At 29.6% G+C, this 11,553-nt stretch overlaps 1 protein-coding gene across 5 annotated transcripts in view; it reads left to right on the top strand.

Moving 5' to 3' along the window:
* The window catches only part of LOC129941964 (soluble guanylate cyclase 88E), an 88,522-nt gene that overhangs the window by 36,785 nt on the left and 40,184 nt on the right, over positions 1–11,553 (top strand). The gene's annotated exons all lie outside the window — the stretch shown is intronic.

Here is an 11,553-nt window from a genome sequence, read left to right as displayed (position 1 = left end):
ATTAAAATTGAAGTCCAACATTGGGGCACCCTATGTACACATATCTTTTCCGATTTTTGAATTCTAAAAACAAAGAAAATTTTTAAAATCAACAACCAACATTGAGTCGCAAAAGTTGTATATCGATACTATATTAAAATTTGAAGTGCAACATTGCGACACCTTATTTACACATATCACTTCCTATTTTTGTATTTTAAAAACAAAGAAAATTTCTAAAATCAAAAACCAACATTAAGTCGCAAAAGTTTTATAACGATATACTATATTAAAAAATGAAGTGCAACACTGGGACACCCTATATACACATATCTCTTCCGATTTTTGAATCCCAATATCAATACCTTAAAGGACACAAACACTGATGTTAATTTCGGATATGATTCACAGCTTTAATTAAATAGCAAACAAGTTCATACACATAAATACATTCATATATATGTATTTAATAAGAACATCAAAAGTATTTTTGGATAAGGTACACATAGGTATAAAGCTTTCCTTACAAAAATGAATTAGTATTTTTTCATTGTTTAGAAGATAATCACATTTTATAGAATTATAAGTTTTATGAACAGTGGATATTTTAAAATTGAAGTTGTCAATGTGATTTTCTCGTATTGCAAAATACACAACAAGTAGAGCTGAATACCTGAAATACATAATCAGTTTCGGAATATTTATTACAACAAATATACGAAATTTTTATAAAATGGTGCCATTTTTTGTTAAATAAAGTTTACTTTGTTTAAAAGAAGAAAGTAATTAAAAGTACAGTTTAATGTAAACCTTAAATGTAGATGATAAAATTTAAATTAATGCAAGGAAAGTGTTTTGTCTTTATTTTGTTATAGAAACATCCTTTAGGGGCACTTTAATATTAAAACCTATAGTTTCACTCCTACAAGACAAAAATTACTAGTTGTTTTTTTTTTATAATGCCTTTCGGTTCTATGATCTATCTTTTTAACTTTATTGCATTTCTATGCATTCGTAATTGTATTTATTTTAATAGAAAATAAAAAAAATAATTTCAACACTCTTTTTTATTAACTGCTTAAAGTTAGGTCCTTAAAATAAATCTTAAAACTTTTCTTATTTGTTTTGTTCCTTTTAATTCTTACATTTATTGTATCTCAATTGTTTTTCTTATTTTTGTTTGTTCCACCGTGTCTTTCTTACTTAAAACTAAAACCTTAAAAAGACTTATAAATTATTATTTGAACATTGTATAAACAAATGTTTTTTTTTTTAATAAAATATATAAGGCAGTTATACCTTAATTTTTAAATCATCTTTATATCATTTCGACTTTGATTTTAACTCTAAAGTTCGATTATCACCGAATAGTTTTCTTCATAGCATGTAAGACTAAGGCGGAAGACTGAACAACTTTTTATTACATCATTCCTGAAAACTTTTATTTTCATTACAGCCAAATGTCGGATATATCAAAGTGGAACTTGCGGCTAACTGACTTGCAAACAAATAAGCTTTCTTAATACAGCTTACAAATGGAACGTCATTGACAACGAGTTAAGAGACCGAGGAAAAAGAAGAATTCGTTGTGATTTTGTACTAATGGTCAAAAATTCTGTATTTTTTGCCGTAATTTTTCGTCATGCAGAAAAAATGGTCCTTCAAATATTTGCGTTGCAAGCCTTCCAGGCTTGATTACACGTTTTCCTGTTATCCTTAGTTGGGTTGGATATTAAAGCTCAGAAGTTCTTGACGAACTATTTCCAGCTCAAATCGAACCATGACTTAACTTTGGGTTTAACACTTTTATCCATATTTGATTTTCAAAATAATCACGCTGGTAATCACACCTGCACTAAAGTCTATATCGCTACTGACTAAGCGTAGTGACCAGTTATAATGCTCCCGAAACATCCTCCTAGCCTTGGCACTCTTTCTATAACTGGATATGTTTGACACGAGAAACAAGCAGATGTGGCATCGATCTTATATTTGTCGGGTTAGTGGAAGCTTTAAATGGAGGAAGAGGGAATTATTGTGTAAAACCTGTTTTAAGTACATACGAGTATAATGCAAGAGAGAATTTAAAAATATAGTTTGTGATTCGTCATGCAGGCACATTCTATGCAAAGGGAAAACTTTTTTGTGAAACCAGTATCTAGTAAAACTGTTTGTGAAACCAATTGTAATACTTTTTTTTAAACACTTTACCACATGATCATTTATTATAAGATTATGTATATAGTAGTAAAATATAATTGTTTTCATACAAATTTTTGCTAGATATTAACAATTTAATGAAAAAAAATTGAAATGTTCAAAATTAGGTACCTAAAAATGAAAGATATAACGTCCATGAAAAGCTTTTCAGAGCTCACGTAACGTGAAAACTTCACATCATGTACTATCCTACGTCAAATTTAAGGTTTACATTCATGTGAAAATCATGGGTTGCAGACAGAAGCTCGAAAACCGTACCTAATAACAAAAAGCCAAAATCCCAAAAAATCAAAATCCCGAAAATCAAAAATACTGAAAATCCAAAATTCCGTAATTCTAAAACCCCAACAAAATCCCGAAACATAGAATAAAATGAAAAATATACGCAAATCAAAATAGTAAATTAAATAACTCTTTTAGTAAAAATGATTTAAAAAAAGTGTACTAGAGAATATAAATACTTTTTTAAGCACAGACCTATATTTTTTTAATCACATTTTTACATTCACTTTACCATCATTAACCAGTGTGCAATTCAATTTCAATACAGACGCATTTCAATTTAAAAAGTGAAATTTAACATACTGTCTATTTTTGGTCAAATTTTCGAAAAAGCTTTTTGTTTTCCGCAAAATTAGCTAAAGGCATCAGCAATATATTTACATGAATTTTGCTTGTTGTATGAGTTATGAGAACATTTTGTTAGATTATTTTGTTTGTTTGTTAGGAATATTACATGGGAGTATTTATAATTATAAGAATATACGTTGTAATTTATATAAGTAGGTATGTTGAGAAATGTAGTGCTAATGGCGTGATGTGTTTGTGGGACTATCATGCCAGAGGTCTTGGGTTCAATCCCTGTTTGTGCCACTTAAATCTTTTCTTTTCAAGGTTACTGTCTTTTGCGATGTATCGAAAAGAAAAGTGGTTTCATTCAAAACAAAAATAATAAATTTCATTTTTTAGATGTTGGCCTTTCGGGAATTTGTGTTTCCGGGAATGTGAGGTTTCGGGATTCTGAATTTTCAAGATTTTACATTTTCGATATATTGGATTTTTTTAATTTTCAGAAAATTATAATGGTTATTTATATCAAAACTAAAGTAAACATTTCAATATTTGCGTAAATTACACTCAAAGAAAAGTCAAATAAAAATGCTGTTTTAACTAACGTAAAAAGAAAAACTTTGACATAATTGAACTTAACTTATTTCTTCTCAAAAAGTATCAATAAAATTAAAACACCATTTAAAGTCATGTAAAAGTTCAACTGTTGGTTTTATCTAATTACGTTTTTATCATCATACTAAATAAACGGAGTTTTTGTATGAGTTGTTATAAAGTGTGTAAGATACTTGATTTACTTGAATAACAAAATGTATTTTGTGAAAATACATTTTGTTATTCAAGTAAATTAAACGATAGTTTAGTAGAGTGTTAAAATCATTAACATTTTTATTACGAAGGACGTTAAAGTTTATCATTTTTTTTCTTCTGATTTATCTTAATTCGTATATCTGTGATATTTCCCAATTTTTAGGCGCCTTGAACCAACAATTTAGATTTTTTACGTTTTGTGATAAAAATAACTTTTAAATTCCCGTGTTGCATATTTTTTTCATTTGCGTACATTATGACAACTATAGAGTGGTTTGAATAAAGTTTGGTATATATTTTCGAACGAAGATTTTTAAATAAAAATTCATTTAGTTTAAATTTTTTGATTGAATGAAATTCTGTCATGCGACTCCTGCAACATCGTTCTGGAAAGAATTGTGCAAAACTCAACCGTCAACACTAGAGGCACAATCTTCCAAAGGTCCATCCAATTACTCGGATACGCAGATGATATTGACATAATTGGAAGATCAAAGCGTGATGTCAGTGGAGCGTTTTTGAGCATTGCGACGAAATCGAAGAAGATGGGTTTAGTGGTCAATGAGGGCAAGACCAAGTATATGCTGTCATCAAAAAAGCAAACTGAACGATGACGTCTTGGACAAAACGTCACCATGGACAGCTATAACTTTGAGGTAGTTAAGGACTTTGTCTACCTAGGCACCGCTATTAATGCAGACAACGACACCAGCGATGAAATCAAACGAAGAATAACTCTTGCAAATCGCTGCTTCTTTGGACTTAGAAGGCAATTGAGAAGTAAAGTCCTCTCTCGAGCATGTAAAATCACCATCTATAAGACACTCATCATCCCGGTTCTCATCTATGGCGCTGAGGCCTGGACCCTGTCAAAGAAAGATGAGAGCGTCTTAGGATGCTTCGAGAGAAAAATTTTTTCGGGTGATTTTTGGTCCCGTACGCAGAGATGGAGAATGGAGGAGAAGATATAACGACGAACTGTACGGGCTGTACAGCGACACTGACCAAGTTAGCAGAATTAAAGTCCAACGGCTTAGATGGCTAGGTCATGTAGAGCGGATGGACATCAACGCTCCAGCCCGGAAGGTCTTCGAATCCAATCCCGAGGGACGGCGCAGTAGAGGAACACCGCGACTCAGGTGGCGCACCCGGGTGGGAGAGGACCTCAACCAACTTGGCGTGCGAAACTGGAGACAGCTAGCTAGGGACCGAGCTGGCTGGAGACGCATGTTGGTTGAGGCCCAGGTCCGCCCCGGACTGTAGCGCCACCTTAAGTAAGAAAGTCTTAAAAACCAATTAAAAAAATAATATATCTATATTTATTTTTTAATGACTCATAGAATTAAATACAAACTGCGTAGACCAGTACAGGTCGCCTAGTTTTATTAACATCCCATAGGAAGTTATTGTAATGGGTCCGATTTGTCAAATTGAAAATTTTGACATTTCTCGACGTTTTAAGGTCCATAGAGTCGAAATAAAAGATTTTTAGAAACATGTCGGTGAGTGCGTGTAGCTCTAGAATCAGAAGAGATATCGAAGGCTGAAAGATGCAGAAAGGGCTCTCAAAAAAATGGCGTGGGTGTTTTTTTTACCATAGGAGTTTGAAAAAAAAGTGAAAATTTTGGTTATCCCTAAATATCTTATGAACCAAAAACGCTAAAGACTTGAATTAAATTTTATATAATATATTGTAACGTTATATCAAAGAAGTATTTAAAACAAAAAAATCAATTTAACGGGTTTTTTATAAATCACAAAAACTGAAAAAAAAATTTGTCACCTCCAACATTTTACGACCAAAATAAGATTTCATCTCCAAAAAAATTTTGTGCAAAGAAAAATAATTTTTTTTGACATCTGATACAATTTTGAGAAAAATCAAATTGACAGTTTTTTTTTATAAAAAATAAAAATCTAAAAAAAACATTACTCAAAGTTGGTAAAAATTCAAAAACTTAAAATTTAGGCTTCGAACTTATTTTATCTTATAAGAAATATTGTTTTCAACATTCTGCAAAATGTTGAGAAAAATTGAATTGAGAGTTCTTTTACAAAAAATAAAAACCTAAAAAAAAATTAATAAAAGTTGGTAAAAATTGATTTTCGACTCAAATATCTTTTCAAAACTTTGAGATATTGGCTTTAATTTATTTTAATCGTTCAAAAAATGTTGTTGTTAACATTCAGTAAAGTTTTGAAAAAAATCGAATTGACAGTTTTTGTACAAAAAATTAAAAACCTAAAACAAATTTAACAAATGTTGGTAAAAATTGATTTCCGACTCAAATATCTCTTCAAAAATTTGAAATATTGGCTTCAAACTAATTTTATCTTATAAGAAATATTGTTTTCAACATTCAACTCTAAGAAAAAAACAATATTTAAACTTGGTAAAAATTTATTTTCGACTCAAATAGCTTTTCAAAAATTAAAAATATTTCACAGAAAATATTGTTTTCGATATTCAGAAATTTTTATATAAAAATCCAACAGTCCGTTTTTTCATAAAAAATAAAATCTACAAAAACTAGTATGCAAATTTAATAAAAATTGATACGAGTACAATAGTACATATAGACAAACTTTTAAGCAAGACAAATCAACAGACAGGATGGGAAGTTATCAGTGTGGGTCGTATCCCAGCCTCTTTTTTCTGTTTTAAATTGCTATCTAGTCATCGAAGACCAATTTATGTCAAGCACGGACATTTTATGCTCACGGCTCAATGAGCGAATAACATTTTCATGTCAAATTGTCAAAGACATTAAAGTAAGATCTATCTGTCTGTCGAAATTGGGTGAAGAAATAACTCAAGAAGCAAATGGTGGAATTCTCGGATTACTTAATATTTTTTATCACCTCCCAAGTTTTCCACAAGGCGAATAGACCTACGGAAAAAGATTTACTTCTAGAATTTGTCTTTAAGTCTTCAGCATGCTTTAATTTCTTGTTGAGCTCGGCATTTACCTTATAGCTGCCATCGTTAAGCACGTTTTACCGATACAACACATTAGTTTGCCTAAAAATCAAAAAACTGCTTTCCGGCAAGTACAGTCGATGGACAAAAAATTAGTCATACAATCAAAAGATTGATTAACCATTCACCAAGATAGAAAGTCAAAGTTTTCTTACTCCACATGTTCAAAAGTGTTTGAACTATTTTGCTCAAACATATAATCTCAATCGTAGATGATGTTGTTGATTGGCACAAATTGGAACGGAACGGAAAAGAAAATTTCAGTCTCAACATTAAGAGGATGAATGACTTCTTTGACAATCTCAAAACGGGACAACTCTATTCTATTCTATATTCTAAAATCGATAACTCAATGTCATTATGCATTTAAAGTCCTAGAAAAATGCATTCAACCTATCAACTCGCTGGAAGTGGGACTATGTCCTACTAGTAAAAATTCTTGAGTTATGTACCTACCCTTTAAAGGAAGTTTTTGCAATCGGCCCGATTTGCCGAACTGAAATTTTAAAATTTCTGAAAGTTTCTAGGTCCCTAGAACATAAATTAAAGAATTTTAGATGTCTATTTGTGCGTGCGTGTGTGCATACGTTCGGGATATCATTTTTCATCGTCTATTTCTGAAGAACCAATAAAGGTATCGACTTCAAATAAATGTTGGTATAAAGATAATAACATAGAAATATGCTGAAAGGACTTTCAAAAATTGATTTGTTTGTTTTTATACTTTTAATTCAGTAAGTTTTATACAAAAAAATATTTAAAAAATACACAAAGTTGGTAAGCATTGATGTTCGATTCTCGATATCTCGTGATTAAATGAAGATACTGATTTCAAAATGATGTCATTCTATGCTAAATTTTGTTGTCAACGTAAGATAAATCTCCAAATCAAATCTGTATCTCTTTTTTTGTAATATATAAGAATATAAAAAAAGTTTCCGAAATTGGTAAAAAATGATTTTCCACTTGAAAAGAAAAACAGATATTTATCCAAAACTTATAATATCATATGCAAAATATTGTTGCTAAAATTAAGTTAGTTTTTTACAAAGCACAAAGACCTTAAAAATCAACAACAACTGATAAGAAATTGTTTTCGACACAAGTGTTATAGGAGAACAAGGAAAGATTAGACAGACCAACACACCGGATGGGGAGTTATAAGTGTGGGAAGTATCTTAGCCTCTTCTTACCATTTGTTTTGGTAGGTACATTTTTCAAACTGAATTGCAAAAACCACATACCAATTTATCTGCTTATCCATACAATGCATTTATTCATTCATGACCATATCCAGCCACTACCTACCCACTTATATAACAATATTGCATATTGCACACAATTAAACATGCATAATGTTTGCATATACAGTCCCTGGCCATATTATTAGACGCACTGCAGAATTTTTATAATTATTAGATTATTCACAATATTTTAAACGTTCAAGAATGGATGTATGGTTACATTTGTATGCAACATGGAGCTCCATGCCGTACAGTCCGGTCCATTAAAACTTTTTTGAGGGAAGAAGACATCCCTCTGTTGGACGAGTAATTCACTTGTGGAATCACCACGCATAAATGCAGGAAGCAGTCAAATCATGCACTGACAGCATGCCGCGAAGAATTGAGGCTCTTTTTAAAGCAAAAGGAGGTTCAACAAAATATTGAAAAAAAATATTGAAAAAAAACAATAAATTACAACAAAAACACTGAAAATATTAATTTAAAAAAAAATTCTTTAAATCTGTTGCTTTATTTCTAGGAAGTAGATTAAATTCTGCATACAAAATAATTTAAATGCATTACAATATTCGAAAACCTGATTAAAATAGCTAGAAATTAAGATTTTGCATAAAATCTAAAGTGCGCCTAATAATAGGCCCAGGGACTTTATGTGTACTCTTTCCATTTATAAGGAGACACACAAAATTAGACAGTTTATGTAAAATTTGTGTATCTCCTTTTCATATTAAAACAACTGACATTCTTAAATTACTGACACTTTAGCCATTTATGTTTGCGCTAAAGTGGTTCCCTCGTCGAACCATGAATGTATTTTACGAAAGAAGTAAGGAACAAGTCAATTCGGCCATTAACGTCAGGTTTCAAAGTAGATGCGTTGAAATGCTAAGTGAAGAGGTGAAACTCAGCTAATTTCTTAACACACTTCGGGTGATTTTTTAATTTTTGACATGATATAAGTAATATCATTAGATGGAAAAAAACCAAACGTTTTGCATTTATAACAAAAAAGAATTATATTTTCGAAAGATAGCAAGAAGGAAATCTCCACAAAAAGGAGTTCTTAGAATTGAAAAATAAAATCAAACTCGAGAATGCTTTTGAAAGGCCCAAACAAATATAATGCTTAAAACGTTGCAAATGTTATTCTTAAGTCCTTGGCTTTTATTGCAGAACATAATCTACAGATTTCACTAAAGGATATGGATTTTCTGAAGAGATAAAGGAATTGCAATGAAACTAAGACAAACCAAGTCTTCTCTCAGACAAAGTAGATAAATCTTCAGTTGTTTCTATGACAAAATGTGTACCTTTTGTGGTGACATTTTATGAAAAATCAATTCAAAATTTTGGACATCTTTTTATGTATTGTGGAAATAAAAGATTCTTCCTCAAAAGGCATTTTTACTATAATTAAAGAAAATTAGATAAAGTGATCGTTCATTATACAAATTTAATCGGGTTTTGCTCGGATAGACCAAAAGTAAAGCAAGGTGAATGCCAACAAAACTAAAAACACTTAATAGCTGTCTGTATTCAATTGTATGAAATTTGCACAATATTAGATTTTTTAAAGTATTAGGAGACGAACTAAAACTGTTTCAAGAATATTTGTATTTCAAAATAAAAAAAGAGGCTGGGATGCGACCCACACTGATAACTTCCCATCCCGTCTGTCGATTTGTCTTGCTTAAAAGTTTGTCTATATGTACTCGTATCATTTTTTGCCAAATTTGCGTACTATTTTTTGTAGATTTTATTTTTTATGAAAAGGTGGACTGTTGGATTTTTATATAAAAATTACTGAATATTGAAAACAATATTTTCTGTGAAATAAAATAAGTTTGAAGCCAATATTTTTAATTTTTGAAAATATATTTGAGTCGAAAATCAATTTTTACCAAGTTTTAGTATTGTTTTTTTTTAGAGTTTTATTTTTTGTAAAAAAAAAACTGTCAATTCGGATTTTTTACAAAATTTACCAAATGTTGAAAACAATATTTCTTATAGGATAAAATTAGTTGAAAGCCAATATTTAAAATTTTTGAAGAGATATTTGAGTTGAAAATCAATTTTTACCAACTTTTACACATTTTTTTTAGCTTTTTATTTTTTGTAAAAAATTTGTCAATTCTATTTTTTTTGAAAGATAAAAGTAAATTAAATCCAATATCTCAAAGTTTTGAATTTTTGATATATTTGAGTCGAAAATCAATTTTTACCAACTTTTATACATTTTTGTTTAGGTTTTTATTTTTTGTAAAAAAAACTGTCAATTCGATTTTTCTCAACGTTTTTCAAAATGTTGAAAACAATATTTCTTATAAGATGAAATAAGTTTGAAGCCTAAATTTAAAGTTTTTGAAAAGATATTTGAATCGATATTCAATTTTTACCAACTTTGAGTAATGTTTTTTTTAGGTTTTTATTTTTTATAAAAAAAACTGTCAAATCGATTTTTTTCAAAATGTTATCAGATGTCGAAAACATTATTTTTCTTTGCACAAAATTGTTTTAGAGATGAAATCATATTTTGGTCATAAAATTTCGGAGGTGACAATTTTTTTTTTAGTTTTATTGATTTATAAAAAAAACGTTATATTGATTTTTTTCAAAAAATATATCTGTTTGGTATCACGTTACAATATATTATATAAAATTTAATTCAAGTCTCTAGCGGTTTTGGTTCGTTAGATATTTAGGGTTACCCAAAATTTTCACCTTTTTTTCAAACTGCTATGGTAAAAAAACCACCCACGCAATTTTCTTGAGAGCCCTTTCTGCATCTTTCTGCCTTATTATCTGTATAACAAAATCTATTTGAAGTCGATATCTCTTCTGGTTCTTGAGCTATGGAGCACGAAAAAAACGTCGCGAACGTACGGACGTACAAACGTACGTACACACGCACACACAGACATCTTTCCAAAAATCTTTTATTTCGACTCTAGGGACCTTGAAACGTCGAGAAATGTCAAAATTTTCAATTTGACAAATCGGACCCATTACAATAACTTCCTATGGGAAGTTAATAAGTAGTTACAAATGGGTTACCTTCTTATGGGATGGTAAATTGTTTCATAAGCAACCGTGAAGCTCTTAAACTTTACTTTGTATCTAGGTGTTAATTATTTGAAGTAAAAAAGTGAACATTTTAGTTAATTTTTGATCATTTGACAACTCTGTGAATATAATTATTCTGTTGCCCTGAAAATATAATAGCTATAAGAAATAAGAAATGTGGGTGGTTTTTATACCTAATTTGTAATTGTACATACTTATCACGCCCCAATCACAATAATAACAATTGGAGCAAAAAGTCAATCTGTAATTTGATGTAGAAATAATTTTTGTTATTATATTAATTTTAGTTATAGTTTAGATAGTTCTGATTGTTAGTTCAATTAAAATTGATAAAAAAGGTTTCCATTTCCAAAATATAGTGATATTACATACATGCGTATATAGTTTTGTAGACCTTTTATTTTCTACAAACTTGTTATTGACTGTATCTTTTTGGTTGTATGTATTTATAATATACATAATATGTACGCTATTTAATAATAAATGCATAGGTATATACGATTTTAAACAAACGCTAAGACTAGTTGTGTTTAAATCTCAAAAAAAAAAACATACATTCAATTGTTGTTCATAAGATAATGGTTGAGGTAAAAATGTAAAGGTAAAAAATATTTTCAAACAAAAGTTGAATTTTAATTTTTAATTAATTATAGTTTATTTTAATAA

Source organism: Eupeodes corollae, chromosome 1 (genome assembly GCF_945859685.1).
Source record: "Eupeodes corollae chromosome 1, idEupCoro1.1, whole genome shotgun sequence".
Taxonomy (NCBI): domain Eukaryota; kingdom Metazoa; phylum Arthropoda; class Insecta; order Diptera; family Syrphidae; genus Eupeodes; species Eupeodes corollae.
This window is presented reverse-complemented; position numbering and strand designations above follow the sequence as displayed.